At 39.4% G+C, this 21,695-nt stretch overlaps 1 protein-coding gene across 2 annotated transcripts in view; it reads right to left on the bottom strand.

Moving 5' to 3' along the window:
* Positions 1-21,695, bottom strand: part of AHCYL2 (adenosylhomocysteinase like 2) — a 155,251-nt gene that overhangs the window by 106,349 nt on the left and 27,207 nt on the right. The gene's annotated exons all lie outside the window — the stretch shown is intronic.

The following is a 21,695-nucleotide window of genomic DNA, read 5'->3' on the forward strand; positions in this document are numbered from 1 at the left end:
TTCAAATGGTTAAAAAAAAAAAAAACCACACACACACATACACACAAAAAAACCCTTAAAAATAATACATTATGGCACACAGAAATTACAAGGAATTTCAGGTTTCATAAATAAAGTTTTTGTGGCCTGCAAAACACAGCCATACTTATTTGTTTACATATTGTCTATGGCTACTTTTATGCTTCAACAGCAGAGCTGAGTAGTTGCAACAAGACCATGTGGCCTGCGAACACTAAAATACTTACTATCTGACACTTAACAAGAAAGCTCACTGACCTGTGACTCCACCAAAAAATACTCTTATTTTAATGTATAATTCAGAGGTGGTAGTGACAATTACTTCCAAATGGGCACAAGAGTTTGAACCAAGAGCAATTTAGAAAATGATTACCTTGAGTCACCCAGAATTAACAAAGTTTAAATATTTATTACAGGAACTAGTATAAAGAACACATGGGCAACAACCAAGGGGGAGTGGAAATGGGAGGGAGGTGGAGGGCACGGGGGGGGGGGGGCAGTGGGCTGGGCTGGGAGTAAAAGACAGAAAACTGTAGTTGAAAAATAATTAAATAAAAAATCATAATAACATGTTAAAAAGCTTAAATATTTAATAAGTAAATTTATCTTAATTCAGTCATTATAATGACAAATACTGAACATAGTATTATTGCAAACGTGTCGCTTTATAAGGATTCATAACTTTGGTTTAGTTAGTGTAAGCCCTTCCGCTCCACCTCTTCAATTATTCCCCACTCTTTAGTAAGAACTCTCCAAAACTCTATAAATTTTAGGGAAAGCTACAGGAAGGTATAGTCTTTAGTCACTGCAACTACCTAGATAACCTTCCACAGCTGCCATATTTCCCTGTTTCCAGAAAGCAAAAAACAGAAAAGCAAGTGTCTTCATGAAATGTCAAGTAAATTGTGGCCACCAGGTGGAGATAGTTTCTAACTACACTAGAGAAACACAATTTGATTGCAGGCTGTAGTGGAAATTTAAACTATCTTCAGATCCTTACCTTGAAATATTTAGTTAACTAGATAGGACAAAGTGATTTGTTTCCTACTTCAACAGTAAAACCAGTTACCTCCTATTTCCTAAGTCAGATTTCACTAAGGGATCAGAAATACAAAGGCCGGTCATTGAACACTCCATTCCCTATAAAACACAAACCTATATACTTTTATCGGGTAGAATAAATCAAGGTTTTTCTTCTCTTGCCGGTAGAAACGGAACATTTTCCCAATTATTTACTCTCAGTAAGGTTAGAATCTTTCCTGTCAAATCAAAACCCAGGCCTTCTTCGCTACTACTCTCTAGCTACTTGATTCTATAAACTGGGAGTAAGTGACCACTCAGCAGGTAATGATTTCGGTAATGAAAATATTTCTTTCTTTGGTAAAGAAAAAAAATTTTATTTTATACACTGCGAACGAAGGGAACAGAACTGTGCTTCTAATTTCTGGGCCCAGAGCTCTAAAGCAATTTCTAGCAGTCAGTATACAGAAGGAAGGAGGCTGTTTCTTATTAGGCCTCAGGCAAAATAATTCAAAACCTCCCATCTCAACTCCTGACACTTCTGCTACCCAAACACTCAGTGCTCTGGAGCTGTTCACTCGCTTTCCGAAGCTCCCAACTGGAGCTTTTCCTTGGGGTAGGTCTGCCCTACACTTTTTCAGTAACTACTTTCAGCAGTGTGCACAAGTCAGCCAGGTTTTAAGATCAAGCTTATTTCAAAGTGAAGCATACTAAGTGCAAAGGACTCAGAGGCAACCGCTCCCACCATCACTACCCAGGCCGTGTATGCAGCACAAAGAATTTCTGACTGGAATAAAAGAACAGTGGTATCTTCCAGAAGCTCCCTCTCTTTGAAATAGCCACATCCTTACAATCCTTTCCTGTCACATCCCCAACCACCCTACTTATAGTAAGACACTGTGCCAGGGATACAACATACACTCATGCACACGGTCTTGACAAGCTGGCTACCTGCTTCAAAAAGGCTGATGTTATCTTACACTAAATCTGAGAAAGAACATAAACTAAAGCCTCTAAAAACTCTAACTCACCAAACCAAAGTAAAAACTCAAATTTAGCAAGTTGAGTTCAATGTAAAAATACACATTCATTACCTTAATTTTTTTAATTAATCAATTTATTTATTTTTAGAGAGAGGGAAAGGGAGGAAGAGAGGAAGAAAAACATCGATGAGAGGGAGAAACATCCATAGGTTGCCTCCTGCATGTGCCCCAATTGAGACAGAACTTGCAACCCAGGCACATGCCACAGCCCCAACCAGGAATCTAACCAGCGACCCCTCGCCCCATGGACGACACCCAACTGAGCCACACAAGTCAGGGCCACGTTCATCACTTTTACAAGACTGTTCTCAGAAACCCCTTCTTTTTAGTACTGTTCTAAGCCTCTGAAATTTTTATTTCCAGTTACGTGAAATATAGACACAAGCATCCCAGCCTTTCCATTTTAATAAACCCTAGGCATTTACTCTCTATCACTTGCACTGATTACCCCACAAAGCCAAATATTTAATCCAATAAAAGCCAACATGGCACCAGAAAATAATTTTATATTTTCCCCTGGATATTTCTGATCTTTTGGAAAGTATTCATTTGGAAGGAAAGTCTGTAGTTGATGGAATATTAAGAGATACAATGGTCCTTCACTGGCTCCCTTTATGTGGCCTCTCCTCCATTGCTATTATGTCCTTGATTTTCTGCTTTCAACCAAATACCTGTTTTGAGTAATCCTAAAGGGTTCCCCCAAAATGAACCTCTCGTAATCACATTTCCAAGTCTCAAATCAGTTTCTTTAAATAGCACATACTGAAAGGGGCAAGACTGAAGCAGCAGAACCAAGAGGCTGGCCTAAGGTACTAGGGTTCCAGAATCTAATACCAGCTCTGTATGCATCCGAAATCAATTTAGCAAGTACAAATGACAAAGTGAACCTAGAGAGCCTTTAGAAAAAACTAATCTATATTTATCCTGACTTTGGCCAAAATACTTAAACCAGTGGCTTTATGCGTGTATGTATGAACTCCCCAACAATGCCAGCAACTGCTGGAAGAGTAAAGGACTGAGCAAAATCTGTCTTGTCAGAGACAATCTGAGTTCCACCAGGTCACCAGGCAACTCTCCAGGGATGCCTGTAGACAGAGACTCATTTCAAGGTGTTTCTCTGGCCATTCATTGTCTTTGCCCTCAGACAGTAATTAGGCATACTCCTGTAACTGTTTTTACTAAACATTCATACACTTACATATTGCGTGCCTCCTGTGAGTTGAGCGTACTAGTTGCTGTGTCCTGTTCTCAACCTAGGAACATAGACTCACTCATATGTAACATTTTTAAAGCTGCTGCTCTGGCCCTGACTGGTGTGGCTCAGTGGGTTGGGCATCATCCCTCAGATTGAATAGTCACCAGTTTGATTCCAGGTACATGCCTGAGTTGAGGGCCTGATCTCTGGTCAGGGCTCATGCAAGAGGTACTGGACCCATGTTTTGCTCACACATCAGTGTTTCTCTCCCTCTCTTCACCTCTCTCTAAAAATAAATAAAACCATTTTACAAAAAAATAAATAATAAAGCTGCTGCTCTGCAATGCACATCCCTCATGAAACCTTAATCACAATAAATTTAGTTAAATCCTTTAAAGCCAGATTGCTCTAGCTCCACAGAACAAGTCTGGCTGCTAAGCCTCAATTCCCTGGAGAGAAGAGAGGCGCTCTGGTCTATTATGAAACCAGCTTGCCTAATCAAATTCCTTTTCAGAGAAAGAGGTCAAGGAGAATAACTGCTGTGCCATTTTTCAATTCTTCCTTCCATGAAATGACCATGATTGACAGATGCTATTTCTTTGAGTTCCAGTGGCCTACTGCCAAGATCAACATTGTTCCTTAGTTCAAAGAATGGTTACCAATCCACCAAGCTACATGACTCTCCATATTCATAATACATAATACTTTACATTTGTTAAGTTATATAATTTTCAAGGCTTATATACACACACACACAGTCATTTTCTTTCTCTCTCAACACCCCTTTGGGAAGGTAACAGATATTATCCTCCTTTACACACTGGGAAACTGCAAAAAAGGCAATATATCACTTGTCCAAGATGCATACACATTATATTATGCTTATCTTATAGTCCTGTGATTCCCTAACATTACAGATCTTTTCAACCTCCTTAGTATGTTTACTAACCCTATTACCTGCCCCAACTTAGTGAAGTATTTACTAACAGAAGACACGCATGTTCAAATGGTGCAGTGGTATCATAGAAAGAGTGATATTTGGAGACTGAGATGGGTTCAAATGACAGACTTGCCATTGCTGACCTTAACAAATAGACAACCAGATATTTTTCCAGCAAAATGGGTTTATTTGGGAACAAAGAATTCCATTTGGGACATGCAGTGGATTGGTGAACCACATGCGGGTCCAGAGAAACAAAGGAGGGGAATGGTCTTTTAAGGACTTGGGAGGGGATGTTATAAATGAGGCCACTGGAAGAAACTGAAAGTTCCAAGTATAGTGACTTTTCATAGGCTGAGTTATGGCTGCCTCCCATTGGCTGAGCCAGAGAGGGACAAGGAGGGATCTTTGCTTCCTCCTGCTCAGGTAATAAAATAGTATCACCTCCTGCTGGAGATGCAAAGCGTGTCTCTTCCTGTGGGGATAGTAGTGAACATTGAGTGACACACGCACAAAAGTTTTCTACCCTCCAGGCTTTTTTTTTAAATCCGCATCAGGGGTGAGGGCGTTTTTCATTGCTTTTAGAGAGAGAAAAAAACACTGACATCAAAAGGCTGTTTCCCTGCACTCCTTGATAGGAGAATCAAACCTGCAACCTAGGTATGTGCCCCAAACGGGAATCAAACCCATAACCTTTCCATGTATGGGACAACCCTCCATCCAACTGAGCTATACTGGACAAGGCCTTCCAATCTTCATTTTAAATGAGGTTGGTGTTTTAATTTTCACATCACTTAGGATGACTTAGGGTAAATTGATAACTAGAGTCACTTTATTTATCTGTAAAATGCCACCTACCTCTCACAGAATTGTACTAAGTTAACACATATCGAATGCCTGATACATTAAAGGCACCCAAATGTTCAATGCCTTCCCTGAAACAGTCCTAAATAGGTCACTGCTTCTCAGAGAGTCTAAGTCACCTGATTTCAGCAGCCTCTAAAAATGAAGAGATGAAGATTAGAGAAATTGGAGTATTAACATTTTCCTGGCACTTCTCACGGACATGTGGGGGTTTTGGCTGTTAGTCTAATGAGCAGCTTTTAGAGATGTAGTCAAACCAATTAAAAAAAAAATAGAAAAAGCAAATGTGTCTAAATAAATAACATTTATCATGGGCACACAAAGCAATTGTTCTACCAACTAAACATATATTTGAAAGCCAGATATAATGAATATGCCATTCACTCTCCCAATAAAGAAGAGCTGAATTAATGTTACTTTTCTTACAAAATAACTGGTAAGATCCATACAAAGAGGAATAATATGACTGTTAATCTAAACAATCCTCTTTTCTGCTACCAAACACTCCAAATGGGATAAAGCACGTTGAACAGCAATATATGAATAACTACGTTGACTGTGAAATAAATTCCTAAAAGTGAATAACAGTCTCTAAAATTAATTTCTTGGTTTAGTACAAATCACATTTAAGTCCTATTCTCAATACCATATAAAAATTCGCACCAAGCCAACTTTTTTCTGGGATTATACTATGTTTCAATAGATAGTTAAGAGACAATTACTATAAATATTTGAACGATTCATGTTAAGCCCCTAGCCTGTAAGAATTTAATTTGTTCTTGCTGTTTTTATTGTTTTTCTGTTTGAAAAAAGTTTTGTGTGTGTGTTGGGTTCCCTCAGGTAAGTTTTATTCTGTGGGTATAATCAATCCATGGCTTCTACTAGAGCATTTTCAAGACACTGAAAGACCATATCCAGACACTGATATTAATTAAAGAGAGGCATATATATATTTGTATAAAACTTATATTTGCTGCAAGAGTATTTTCTACCTCTCAGTCTTGGAAAATATTACTTATAATAAAATCTGCAGTTATTTCTTGGTTTCCTTTTTAAAAAATTCCTTTCCTCAACTATTAAATTTGAGCTTCCCAAAAGTTTCAAAGGTGAAAAAACTTATTCCTAATAATACATAAGTACCTTCTTATGAATATATTAAATTAGATTAAAAGTATTCCCTATTAATGTTACTTTCATCCTCAGTAGCCCCTCTTATCCATGGGGGATACATTCCAAGACCCTCCAAATTGTGGGGGTGGTTTTATAAAATAAATGAATCAAATCATGAGGTATGTGTGCTCCTGCTGTCTCAGGAACCCACTGTATAATGAGTGTATATAAGCCGATATATACTACGTTTTTGCCTACACATACATACACTTTGGCACATCTGAATTGCCAGTATCACCGCTCTTGTACTTTGGAGCCCTTATTAGGTTTAAAATAAGGGTTACACGAACACAAGCGGTGTGACGGTGGCACAGTCAATCTGATAACTGAGATGTCACTAAGTGACTGACAGGGTAGCACCTAAAGCGTGGATACACTGGAGAAAGGGAAGATTCACGTCCCAGGTGCGACACAGTGGCACAGCTCAAGATTTCATCATGCTACTCAGGATGGCACACAATTTAAAACTTACCAATTGTTTGTTTCTGGAATTTTTAATTTAATATGTCTATTTAATATTGACCACAGGTAACTAAAACCATGGAAAGTAAAACTGCAGATAAGGGGGCGACTACTATGTTACAATGAATTTTACTAAGTGGAGAGAAAGGAGGGACATAAAGGCAGTCAGCAAGGAATTCTGCACAACCAGCAGACTCTATTATATATGCTATACGGCCTCAGCTGTGACAATTCTTGATTACCGTATCGGTTGTGAGTCACTTTCTCTTTATCATGTCTAAATTCATAATAATGAAGCAAAAAGAGATGAAGAAAATAGAAAAACTGCCTCTTCAAGTCTTATGTATGAGAATGCTATGAACATGCTAGTAACCACAAAAAAAGTTATAATTACTTTATCAAAGAAAGTGATGGCAAACAAACTGTTACAAGCACCATCTCTGCTAAAGATGTTTAACACTCGCAAATTATATGAACTGGTTTTTTTACCATAAGACAGATGACAATAACTTATCCTGGCCCTGACCAGTGTGGCTGAGTTGGTTGGGCATCACCCCGCAAAGCAAAATGTCACTGGTTCAATTCCCGGTCAAGGCACAGGCACAGGTCCCAGATAGGGGCGCGCACAGCAAGCGCCAATCTATGCGTCTCTCCCTTCTTTCTCCTTCCCTTCCTCCATCTCTAAAAATAAATACATATATATTTTAAAGAACTTATTCTTTAGTAGTCCATACGTACTATATGCCTTGATATTTACATGTGAAATGATGACCTAGGGGAGAAAATTAAGATTTGTTTGTCCAGAAATAGGGTTTCATTAAAATTTTTTTAAAACTGCCTTAGCCATAATTATTTATCATTATAAAATGACAGATTTGGTGATACTAAGTGAATAATTTTATTATACCATGACCATGAAATCCTTTAGTGAACCATCATATTTCATCTTGCAAAAAGAGCCTGTGGTCCAGTCATTCACATAAAGCACAGGCTCTGGAGAAAGATGCATGATTTGAGTCCTGGCTGTAACATTCACCAGTTGTGTAACCTTGGGCGAGTTACTTAATCTGTGCCTCAATCACTTCATCTGTAAAAGGGAGGGATGATAATAATCGCGCCTACTTAACAAGGTTGCGGTAAGAATAAATATTTTATATATATATTTATATTCCATATAAAAGTGCTCAGAAAGGTGCCTATTATATTGTAGCTACTTAAAGTTAGTTTTGCTTTACTCTCCTGCAAATTGCAGGGGGGGCGGTTTATAAAACAAATGAATCAAATCATGAGGTATGTGTGTGATGATGTGAATGTTTCTTGCCATTATATTAAAGGAGAAAAGAATGGGGGTGGGAGGGGCTGCTAGAAGGATGCTTTTAAGTGTTATTTACCTTATAGCAAGACAAGTAAAAACAAAGATTCTGATTTATTCCTTTAAACAAAAATATAATGAACAGATTCAGGAGACAATGGAGTAAGAGCTCTTTATTTGCCAACAAATACCAATTAAATAACACTCACTTTTTAAAACTACCTTTTTCTTTCACATTCACCCAGAATATTTTTCACTGTTATATCAAACTGTTTTCACCTCCATAAAGAGAGTTGGATATTATGCACCTCCTGATGGAAGTACTTACCACTCATGAAGAAGTCTTAGCAAACTCTAAATAAGTACCAATTTACAGGAAATACAGGGGACAAAGGAACATGTTAAAAGACACCACGGAGGTGCAATCAGCAAAATTCAAACTCAAAAAACCCTCCATGACAAAAGACTCAGTTTCTAGATCAAAAAATTATGAAAGAAAAAGAGATGGAGAATCTTAAGAGATGACTCAACCATTTGCACTGTCCAGCAGCCCAATTCAAAAAACACATATTATATGTATGAATGATATAACCAGGGAAATGCAAACATGTGTTGGGTTTTTGATCGTATTAAGGAATTACCATTACATTTCTTAATGTGATAATGGAATGATGATTATATACTTAAAGCCCCTATCTTTGACATATACACAGATATTTTTTATAGGTGAAATTACAGAGTGTCTGGAATTTATATCCAATAATCTGGGGGTATAAGTGAGGCAGCCTGGGGTATACATGAAACATTCGGCCACGTATTAACAATTGCGGAAGGTGAATAATGGGGTACATGTTTAACATTTTCTATTATAAAATCATGGTCCTGGCTGGTGTGGTTCAGCGGATTGAGTGCAAGCTTGTGAAATAAGGGGTCGCTGGCTTGATTCCCAGTCAGGGCATAGGCCCCAGCTGCAGGCCAGGTCCCCAATGCGGGCCACATGAGAGGCAACCACACACTGATGTTTCTCTCCCTCTCTTTCTCCCTCCCTTCCCCTCTAAAATAAATAAATAAAATCTTTTTAAAAATTAAAAGAAAAAATCAAAATGATCATTTCCTCATTTTGAGAAAGAAAATGAATGTAAAGCACTTAGCCTGTACATCACAAATACTAGTTATAATTATAAAGCTTAAGGATTAGATTAGATTAGAGACCTGTCCGGTAATGTTCAAATGTGGAAGTCTAAAGTTAAAATTCTATGACTAGATTATCTTTAAAGGCCATTTTTATCTCTAAAATTCTTTTCTTTAACCCTGACCTGAGGATGTGTTTTGTTTTCTTTTAGAGAAGAAAGGGGGAGAGAGACAAAAGAGAGAGAAATATCAATGTGAGAGAAAAACATTAATCGGTTACCTCCCGTATGTGCCCAGACCAGGGATTGAACCCTCAACCCAGGCATGTGCCCTGACTGGGGGATTGAACCTGCAACCCTTTGGTATACAGAAAGACACTATAACCTACTGAGACACCTGGCCAGGGCTATCTCTAAAATCCTTTGATTCTTCCCCAGGGATTGGATTCAATGTCCTTCTCCCACTGGTTAACGGAACATTACAAAAACACTAAACAACTACTTTTAAAAAGCACATGAACTGGGACTGACTTCCAGTTCAGTGCTTGGAAGTTTCCACCATACTGCCTACTTCCATTCTGGAGTCTGGGTGTTATACGGCTTAATTACTAGGTTGAACAACCAGGACCGATTAAACACAGGAAAAATTTTGCTTTACCCAATGGTGATATCTCGTGTTTCTCTTTCCCCCACACATAAACATTTTGGGAACAGCGGTCCGGAAATCTCTGAAGGTAACATTATACCTTTAAGGGATGCTAGAGGTCAAAAGTATGTTCATAATAATACTAAGATGATATCTGCCTGTTGTAATTATCTCATAAGCACACAGTGGAGTTTTCCCGGGATACATGATAAGGGGCAAAGCATCAGATTGAATGCAAAAGTAAATATGAAATCCAATCTGTTTAATAAGGCCAGATATCAAAGAAATTTGCAAAAATATAGAACAATACTTTTCTTCCCAATAAATGTCTTCTTGTTTTGGAAAATAGTTATTTCTCATGAAAACATTATTTATGTTAATGTACAGTGAGTTTATTATTTTATTTTTGTTATTGTTCCATTACAGTTGTTCTCCTTGTCCCCATCCATCTCCCCTGGCCCGTCCCCCGCCCCCCGACCAGTTGTATTATTTTCAAATAAAAATATTTTTAAAATGTCAGTTTTAAATAAAAGTAACTCATTATTTTTATCTTAAACAAATTTAAATTTTATTTTAACTTCTAATACAGTAAATATTGATAGATATAAACCCACACGCACCAAAGCTCCTTGGGATTCTCAAATTTTAAGAGTATAAGGGATCCTAAAACCAAAAACTTTCAGAACCACTGCTCTAGAACATACGCAATCCTGATTACATCTGTCATGATACCACCGCACAGTGCGATGACATTTCATGTCGTATAAGTCAGTTCTTTCCTTTCTGCTGTGCTCTACAACTAGTTGGTTTGCTGTACCTGGAATTAAGTTGGGTGGTCGGGGGGGGAGGGGTCCTCGCTGAAAGAGAGGATTACCACTCACAATTAGGAACACAATTTTAATCATAGTGGATTCTACAAAGTCAGGAAGAACACTTCCCTTTGGAGAGAGGTTGGCAGTAAATCCGAGGACCTAAGTTCGTTCTTTTGTGATCTTTTTTTCCTTGTCACTAAGAGTTGCCAGTACTGGGAGTTAGAGTCCTCCATCCCAGCTCCCTGACACCACAGGGGGAGACTTTGGCAACAATTCTTCCAGGGCAGGGTAGGAAAACTAGCCATCTCAGGACACAGAGAGCTATTCATTTCCTCCTTTGGGAATCTCTACACACTGATCTCTGCCCAATTTTTCTAACGGTAACTTGAAGCTTAATTCAGTTCAACAAACCTGACCGAGCGCTTGAAGGAATGGCTCAAGGAGGCCACAAATGGGACAGAAAGAATGCAGCCCTAAACATAGCTGACGTGAGCTTATAAATAATACACACACTTACATTTATACATCAGTACATACGGGAGAGAAAGAAGACTATGGCTCTAAACACCTGTGCAAGGAGTAAAGGCATACTTACAAACACACAAACAAATGTAAGCAGCCGCAGTTGGCTGCCCCTCCTCACTAACCCCTGAGCAGCACCGGTCCCTTCTGTATCGTGTCTCCTAGTCTTTTACACTCCAAGGCATTTTAACTGGATTTCACCTTTATAAAAATGTGGAGGAAATCAGAAATTTCCTAGAGCTATAAGTCTATGAACTGATACAAGGTAAACTGTACTAAACCGTACTATTCCAGTTTGCCAAATATAAAGGATTTTAGATACTAATGATGTGAATTTTCTATTTGATGTATTTTCCTGCTTTGAAAAAAGAAAAGCTTTAAAATAAGTTTCACCCCTGTTCCCTTTCAATTAGTCAAGGGTTGCACATTGGACACAGAAAAGAGAAAGCATGAGTGAAAGTGACAAGCTAGCACCCCCCCGAGAGGACCCTGCCCCCATCCTCAGAAAGCTGGGAATCAAGGTGCCTCGGGACCCCTCCCCCACGCTGCCCCAAGCCTTTCTATGCCACCTGGAGGCTGAACTGTCCTGTTCTTCACTCTTCTCAGATGACCCTGCTTCCTCTCTGAGAAGACTGGAAAACTCTTTTCATCTTAAATTTAGAATCACTCTCTATTCAAAAATCAACCCATACTCCGTATCTTTCATTCACTTATTCATTCCATCAAGAGAATTTATGTCCTTATCACTTCCCTTAAACTATTCAGCTAGAACAGTCTTCCTGCCCTAGGAAATCTTGGAAATAAATTATTTATAATAAAATAATACTCAAGTTAAATAATTCATTAACTAGGCTAGAGGACAGTGTTTCCTTTTTTCTTTTACCCCACTGTGGAAGGGTTTAAAGATATGAAAATTGTTTTAATATTTGGATCTTCATTTTGTTTTTTTAAAGCTTCAGGATATAAAATGTTTTTTTATTCTATTCCTGGGAGGTTTCTTTCCTGATGTCACAAGATCAAATCAGACCAGATTAGAAAGTTGTTATAAAATAAAAAATGACCACCTGATGTTATTTGGAAGCTATTATGAAACAAGATAGTGATACGGAGTTCAGGTCTCAGGGCGTGTAGAACAAGAAGTACTGCTTTATTCGTACAATCACAGAACATAATAAAATCTCTTTGTTTTAAAGATAATCACTGAACTCTGCTAGAATCAAAGCAAAGGAAATTACCTAAAAAGCACCCAAAATATAAAACTTTAGTCTCCTGAAATGTTTGCGAAGAAGGTCAAGTTTCTTTCAAGTCTTGAAAATTCTAATAACTACCTTTGAAAAATATATGTTTGGTTTATATATTTGTCATGAAACATTCTAAGCACATAAAAAATACAGAAAATAGGGACTTTTACTTCCAGCCAATATAGAGTAGCAGGTAAAGGAATGACAAAACAGTCCTGGCTGGTGTAGCTCAGTGGATTAAGCGCAGGCTGTGAACCAGAGGGTTGCTGGTTCGATTCCCAGTCAGGGCACATGCCTGGGTCGCAGGCCAGGTCCCCAGTAGGGGAGGCGTGAGAGGCAACCACACATTGACATTTCTCTCGCACTCTCTCTAAAAATAAATAAATAAATAATATTTTTAAAAAACAGACAAAATATATGAAACAATGGTTTTGAGGACCCAGTTCAGCAGGCAATCGATGAAGGCCAGTGACCCTGGAGAGACAGGAACAAGTGAGCAAGTGAGGTTAGTTCTATGAACACCCTCGCTCAGGGGTATCAAACTCATTTCCACATCAGCCTCACAGTTGCCTTCAAAAGGGCCAAAATAATTTTAGGACAGTATACATGTAACTACTCCTTAACCGTTAAGGGAGTTGAAAGTACATTCAGCCCTTTGAAGGCAACTGCGAGACTGATGTGGCCCCTGGTGAAAATGAGTTTGACATCCCTGCCCTGGCTTAATGCCTGGAGATAATTTCCAGGGCGCAGTCCAGGGAGGAGACACCCAGGCAGAGCCCAGCAGACCATCTTAGTTGAGGAGATGGAGCTGAGGGTCAGGGGTCACCAAGACAGATAGAGTTTACAGGACAGAGAGCTGGAGAAGAAACAGCTATATACATAGAAGACTCTGGAAGTATGTGGTAGGTACCCCTCAAGTACTCAGCAAGGGACTGGTCAGTGACTGCATGTAAGGAACCATTTAAAGGGTTAGAGGGAACATTAACTGGCACTCGAATTGAACAGAAATAAGGCCTCTGCCTACCAACCAGAAGGGAAAGCCCTGCTCACAGAACACGCATCGGTTAGTGTATTCAGAAAGGTCTCGGGGAATAATTAACCTAGATAAAAAACTGCTCTGGTTCCACCGAACAATCCTAAAAGCAAGAACAGAAGGGGTCAAACTGTATTGCTAACTTAGGTAGGATACAAAAGGAAAAAAGAAAGAAAAAGATCCAGGACTCAGCAAGGTAAAATTCACAATGTTTGGAATCCCAGTGAATTTATGAGACAAGCAAAGAAGCAGAAAATATACGACCTACAAAGAGGAAAAAACAAATCAGCTGAAACACAGAAATGATACAAATGTTAGAATTAGAAGACAATGGCATTAAAACAGTTATTATATCTGTATTCTATATTCAAAAAACTAAGCAGAAACATGGGAGATATAAAGAAAGGCCTAAATCAAAGTTTTGGAGATGAAGACTACAATGTCTGGATAAAAAATACACTGAATAGAATTAACGACAGATTACAGAAAACAAGAGACGAGTGAGCCCTGGCCAGGTACTAAGTTGGTTAGAGCATCGTCCCACATGCCAAAAGACTGCGGGTTCTGTCTTCAGTCAGGGCACATCCAAACAGCAACCAATGAATGCGTAAATACGTGGAACAACGAATTCGCACCTCTATCCCTCTCTCTTTCATCCTGTCTCTCTAATAAGCATGTCCTCAGTGAGGATTTAATATATTTTTTAAAAACCCCGGTGTGTGGCTCAGTTGGATGGAGTATCATTCCTTACCTTACACCAAGCGGGTCTGATTCCTGGTCAGGGCACATACTAGGTTGTGGGGTTTGATCCCCAGTAGGGGTGTGTGCGGGAGGCAATCGATTGGTATTTGTCTCTCTCTGTCTGAGTGGGCATATCCTTGGGTGAGGATTTCTTTAAAAATTCCATCTGTGCATCTTTTATATTAGGCAGATTTTTACTTATAAATGCAATATATTTAATGACTATAGGTCTATTCAAGTTGTTATTCCTTCTTGAGTCAGTTTTGGTTTTTTGTTAAGTTAGCTTTATTTCTATTTCTATTATTATTTCTTTTTTGATCTATGAGTTACTTAAAAGTGTGCTTTTTAAATTTCCAAATCTATAAAATTATTTTGATCTTTTGGTTTAATTTCAATCTTAACTGAATGAAAGAAAACATAGTCTGCGTAATACCCATTCATTATTGGTTTTGTTAAGATCAATGGTTTTGTTTTATGAATTCAGTACATGTTCAGTTTTTTTAAAAACTACCTTTAAAGAAGTATATTCTCCTCTATTAGGTGCAGGGCTCTGCACAAATCAACCAGATCAAGCACGTAGGTCACTTACTCAAATCTTCAAATTTCTGTCTGGTTTGACCATCACTTACTGAGGAAGATATGTTAACATTTCCTGCTTTGGAAGATTTATCAATTTTTTCCCTCTACTTGTATATATTCTCTCTGTATTCTATCCCTATATTTTGTATTCTAGCCATATATAGGGGTGGGCAAAAGTAGGCTTCCTGTACCACTGTGACATTCTTTTAAGTTAATAAAGCTGTTGGAATAACCATAACCTGCGTGTCTTTCTCCATGAGTAACTGTAGACATACTTTTGCCCACCCTTGCATTTTAAAGCCATGCTACTGGGTGCACACTGATTTGGAACTATTATAGCATCCTCATAAATGATTCATTTTATAATTTTTTTGTGGCCCTGTTGCTGGTGTGGCTCAGTAGGTTGAGTGCCCACCTGAGAACCAAAGGGTCCCTGGTTCGATTCCCAATCAGGGCACACGTCCAGGTTCTGGGCCAGGTTCTCAGTTGGGGGCACACAAAAGGCAACCATCAACACATTGATGTTTCTCTCCCTCTTTCTCTGTCCCTTCCCTGCTCTCAAAAATAAATAATTATTTAAAATATATATGTATGTAATTTTTGTAATAATTTTAACTCTAGTAATATTTTTAAAAAGATTTTATTTATTTATCTTTAGAGGGGAAGGGAAGGAGAGAGGGAGAGAAATATCAGTGTATGGTTGCCTCTTGTGCATCCCCTGCTGGGGACTGGCCTGCAACCCAGGCATGTGCCCTGACTGGGAATCGAACCGTGATCCTTTAAGTTCGCAGGCCCACACTCAATCCACTGAGCTACACCAGCTAGGGTTTCCAGTAATATTTTCTGCCTTCAAGTTAATCTTGCCTACTATTACTCCTGCTACATCAGCTTTCTTTCAGAATATGTTTTTCCATACCTTTACTTTAAATCATTTTGATTCCTTAGGTTTTATTAGGAATGCTGCTTATAAGCTGCATAAAGCTGCATTACTTTCTATTCAATCTCACAATGTCACGATCTATTACTGCATTAAAAAACTACCCCAAAACTTGGTGGCAAACAATGATCATTTTTTTATTTTATTTTTTATTTCATTATTGTTCAAGTACAGTTTTCTGTCTTTTACTCCCATCCAGCCCACCTCCCCGACAATGATCGTTTTATTATTCTCATTATTCTGTGTGCCAGAAATCCGAGCAGGGGAGAACAGGGACTATGGGTCTCTGACCAACAATGTCTGGGACCACAGATGGAATGAGCAGTCATCATGGGATGACTGCTCGACCGGAGCTGCGTGTCTGGGACCGCCATTCCTCTCCAGGGGGTGCTAGCTAGGGCGGGACTGTCCAACATGTTCCCTTCACTCACACACACGGCTGACTGTTAGTTGAGGCTGGCTACTTGCTGGTAGCTCACTATCAACCAGTGCCTACGCAGGTCCTCACCATCTGGTTTGGGCTTCTCACAGCACAGTGGCTAAGTTCTGAGAGTGAGCATTCCAACAGAGAGAATTCCGAGAGTCACAGGCCAAAAGCTATAAAGCTTCTTATGACCTAGCCTCAGAAGCCCCGGAAAGTTACATTCAATTGGTCAAGCAGGTCACTAAAGCCAGCCCAAATTCCAAAGGAGGAGAGAGAAAGACTCCACCTCTGAATGATGAGAAGGAAAGAAAATGACGATGGCCACTTTGGAGACAAGCTACCACATACCACCCTCTGGTCCCAACAAGTCCCTCCCACATGCAAAATACACTCACCCTCTCCTAAGACCTTCAATAGTCTCATCTCATTATGGCATCAGCTTGATGTCCAGAATCTTGATATCTAATTCAGGTCCAGGTGTGAATGAGGCTCCTCAGATGCAGTTCCTCAGGTACTGCTACTGGAGTATAGTTCCTTTTGATCTGAATAAAGAGACAAATTATCTGCTCCCACACACCCAACATACAAACGTACAACAGTGAGTGAGACTGACTCAGGATAACTACAGTTGACATTCTCATTCAAAATAGGAGGAAAAGGAAGAAGGAACTGAAGACACATAGCAGTTACTAGTCCATTAAAATTCTGAAATTTAATCAGACCCGTCACCAGTTCCTTGACTATAGCCTAATCCCACTCTCTGAGAGTGATTCCCCAAAACTCTTTGGCCCCACCCTCCAAGCCATCCTTCCTTTTACCTAAGAGATGGTTCACATTTGTAATGGATTGTCTTCTCAGCCTGCTTCCTGCCTGTAGGTGATTAGAAGTCCGAAAGCCCATTTTCACTTTTTACTGTTTCTGTTCCTTATAATCCAAGCCAAAGCTGCTTCTGTTAGTACAATTTATTAAAAACCTTCTAGGTCCTGGCCAGGTAGCTCAGTTGGTTAGAGCATCATCTCGGTATGTCTAGGTTGCAAATTCAATCCCTGGTCAGGACACATATACAAATCAACCAATGAATGTATAAATATGTGGAACATCAAATCAATGTCTTTCTCCTTCTCTCTCTCCCCACACACCTTCCCTTCTTTCCCCACTTCCTCTAAAAAAAAAAGCAATAAATAAAAATTAAAAAAAAAAACAAAACTTCTAGATTTCCTATGAATCTAATTGAGGGTTTATCTACTCCAGTAGACCAAGCCATACCCACCCCACCTTGTCTAGCTTAAGTTCCGTGTAAGGCTACACTAAGAAAATACCCTTAATACCCTGAGAAACCCTATTATTTAATAGCAAGGGTCTAAGAGGTATTCCCTTAAGACCTTTAGGAACCTTTTTATCTAGCTGAAAGGTTCTGTGAAACACTGCCATAAACCTTTCTGATGTCTTAACAAGAAATTTACCGTTGCACCCTTGAGATCTTTACTTTGAGGCCAGGTTATTATATGATTTATTAATTCTACTCTATTTTGACCCTCGGAATGTATCCACTATATTTTATCAGCTTTGGATGTGCCTCCTCCCCCACCATTCCTACCCCTGCATCTAGCTCGATATCATTATTAAATTAAATGCTCGATGATGTGAGTGATTTATCAAGATAGGGTTACCCGGATGAAAACATTCTGTCCATTGTGCCGTCTGGAGCTCTGTGAGATGACACTTCAGCTCAGGGCTCTTCCAAGGTATGCTTCTTTGGCTTTTTCTTAGACTCTGTGAGTTACCTCTATTGTCCTTATGATACAGACCACCAACCCCCACCCCCCCACTCCATCTTGTTCCTTTTTTTCTTAAGCCTATTTACGACCAAAGAAATCTAACTGATAAAGGCTGGAATGCTTTGTAATTGCTCAGCAGACATTTGTTTATAGAGCAAAATAGTGAATGAATGTACTGAAAGCCAGTTAAATGTGCACTGACAAGAAAAAGCTACAAAAACAAGGAATGCCCACAGAAGGTTGCTATACCTACACCTACAGTAGGTTGCTATACCAATATAATTATCCTCATTTTGGACAACTTTCCCTATTGCTCTCATCCTTGTTCTGGCTAAAGTCTTTGAAGTCATCCTTAACTCCTCTCTTTCTTTGAAACATTAATTAAATTCACTAGCATATCCTGTTTGCTGTACTTTCAAAATATATGCAGAATCTAAACACTTCTCCCATCTTCACTACTATCTCCTGGTCTAAACTATCATCATCTCTCATCCAGTTATTGCAATAACTCTTTAACTGGTCCCCTGGCAACCACCCCTGACCTTCCTTGGTCTACTCTCAACCTTGAAGCCAGAATGATCTCATTAAAATTTAGGTCAGATCATGTCACTCTGCTCAAAAACTTCCATTGGTTGCCTACCTCATTCAGAGCAAAAGCCAAAGCCTAAAATTCTTTTTTTAAATATATATTTTATTAATTATGCCATTACGGTTGTTCTATTTACCCCCCTTCATTCCCCTCCACTCTGCACACCCCCTCCCCCACCATTTCCCCCCTTTAGTTTATGACCACATGTCTCAAGTTCTTTAGATTCTATATTTCCCATACTATTCTTGCCCCCCGTCTATTTTCTACCTACTGTCTATGCTATTTATTTTCTGTAACTTCTCCCCCTTTCTCTTCCTCCCATTCCCCTGTTGCTAACCTTCCATGTGATCTTCATTTCTATGTGATCTAGCTATCCTCTTAGTTTGCTTTTGTTTTAGGTATGGTTGTTAATAACTGTGAGTTTGTTGTCCTTTCACTAGTCATAGTTTTTATCTTCTTTTTCTTAGATAAGTCCCTTTAACATTTCATAAAATATGGGCTTGGTGATGATGAACTCCTTGAATTTGATCTTATCTGAGAAGCACTTTATCTGCCCTTCCATTCTAAATGAAAGTTTTGCTGGATAGAGCGATCCTGGTTGTAGGTCTTTGGATTTCATGACTTGGAATACTTCTTTCCAGCCCCTTCTTGCCTGTAAGGTCTCTTTTGAGAAATCTGCTGACAGTCTGATGGGAACTCCTTTGTAGGAGACTGTCCCCTTAGCTCTTGCTGCTTCTAGGATTCTCTCCTTCATTTTAATCTTGCCTAATGTAATTATGATGTGTCTTGGTGTGTTCCTCCTTGGGTCCAACCTCTTTGGGACTCTCTGAGCTTCCTGGACTTCCTGGGAGTCTATTTCCTTTGCCAGGTTGGGGAAGTTCTCTTTTATTATTTATTCAAATAAATTTTCCACTTGTGGCGGTTCCTCTTCCCCTTCTGGTACCCCTATAATTCGGATGTTGGAACGTTTAAAGATGTCCTGGAGGTTCCTAAGCCTCTCCTCATTTTTTTGAATTCTTGTTTCTTCATATTTTTCTGTGTGGTCATTTTTTTCTTCCTTCTGGTCTACTCCCTTAATTTGAGTCCCAGTTTCCTTTCCATCACTATTGGTTTCCTATGCATTTTCCTTCATTTCAATTAGTTTAGCCTTCATTTCAATTAGAATTTCAATTAGAATTAGCCTCTAATTCGTGACTAAAATCAACCAGTTCTGTGAGCATCCTGATCACCAGTGTTTTAAACTGTGCATCTGATAGATTGGCTACCTCTTGGTCACTTAGAGTTATCGGCTCCGAGGCTTTGAGTTCTTCTTGAGCCATGATGTTTTGGTCTGTTAGCACCTGTTACATATGAGGGGCAGAGCCTTAGATGTTCACCAGGGCGGGACCACCCAGGTTGTTGGGCTGTGACGCTGTATGTAGGGGCGGGGTCAGAGAGGGGCAATAGTAGTCCCCTCTGCTGCTTCCTGCCACTGAGGCCGCCCGGTCTGTCTCCCTTCTCACTCCTTCGCTGGTTTATCTGCGCGTGAATGTGTGACCACGTTCAGGCTGCCACTTTGTGCCCTCACTGGGTCCCCCTGTCGCCACCCCACATCTGGAATCCGCCCATGGCTGCCTGAGCACCTGGGTTGTGGGATCTTTCTTGCCCGAGGTGCTCTGCTGCTGGCTCCGCCCCTCTTACCAGTCTGGCTGAATGGTTCGGGTTGTTGGACTTCCGTACAGTTCAATTTTCTGTGTTTTGGCTGCGTTTTTGTTGCTAAAACTTTGTTGTCTTTAAACCTGGTTGTGTGAGAAGGCACAGTGTTTCCAACTACACCTCCATCTTGGCGGAAGTCCCTCTAAAATTCTTAATATAATTATTAAAATCATATATGATCTGTCTCCCTGTGACCTGCTGGCCTACAACTCCTTTTCTCTTTCTTACTCTACAGCCACACTAGCTTCCTTGCTTTTCTTTAAAATCACCTATTATTCTCTCCCCTCAGTAATTCCGTACTTACCATACTCTACCAGAACACTATTTCTTCACTCTCATGGAAAAAGCAGCCCCTTTAAGGTCATGTCATTCAACTATTCCTCTCTTCCTCTCCTAGTTACTACTGTCTACTAAATTCTTCTCTCTCAGATTCTAGTCATCCTAAATTGTACCATTAACCTGAGTTTACCAAATGAAAGGTTAAGTGGAAGTTGTTGGGTAGGGCTTCTGGAAAAGCCTTTTTTGCCTTTTTCTCTTCCTCCCTCTTTCTGGTTATAATTCAGAAATAATGCTTTGAGCTCCAGCAATCATCTTGAACCATGAAAGCGTCCCTAAGAATGGAGCAAAGTGACAGAGGAGTCTGGGTCCCTAATCTTTGTGGAGCTATCATACCAATCCTACAATGCTTATCTCTGTATTCTTTACAAATATTATACAATACATACATTCTAAGGGTTACAGTTGACCCCGTATATTAATAAATCATGTATATCTTACTCAAATGTAATAAATATCAAGTGTAATAAATAAACGCTATAAAGGATATAAAATGATTTTATGTGAACAAAGACAGCATATTTTGTGAGAAAATAAACCCATGTCCATATGAACCACTGTTACTGGAGGCCACTGTCATAGGCAGTTTTCCCAGTGCACACTGCTCACGGTTCTGTAAATAAGGAAGACGTACAAACTGGATATTGTGCAGACAACCAGGATTTCCACAACACTGGAAATTGTTGCATATGGGTGGCCCACATGCATTGTCCTTCAAGATCATCTTATTCCTAATGGTGTTCTCCTCCGTTCTACCTCCGCTAATCACTCCCAAGGCCACACACAACCCAGGTCCCATTACCACTAGAAACTGTTCCATCTCCACAATAGCTAATTTGGGTATTCTGTTCTCTGATTTCTTTTCCTAGCTTGCTTGTTTAATTATTCCTACTATGACCTCTCATTGACTTTGGCTCACTAATTCTTTTACTTCTACCTGCTGCCCATTCCCTTTATTTCTTTCCCTCCTTACCCATGATTTCTTACCCTTACATTCCATGATTCGTCATTTTAATAACACTCTTATCCCCTGAGCTCCTGACAGTTTAAAGGAACACTGAGAATCCTTCCTGTTTATACACGAGCTGTGACCTTTATTGTAAGAATGAAATACAGGCATGCTGTCTCCCAGGGGAGAACTGGCCCTTCTTCCCAGGAGGTTAGTACTTTTAATATTTAACTTTTCCTTCAGGGAAAACTGGCCCTTC

This window comes from Artibeus jamaicensis, unplaced genomic scaffold (assembly GCF_021234435.1).
Source record: "Artibeus jamaicensis isolate MK-2021 breed Jamaican fruit bat unplaced genomic scaffold, CSHL_Jam_final scaffold_3307, whole genome shotgun sequence".
Lineage (NCBI taxonomy): Eukaryota > Metazoa > Chordata > Mammalia > Chiroptera > Phyllostomidae > Artibeus > Artibeus jamaicensis.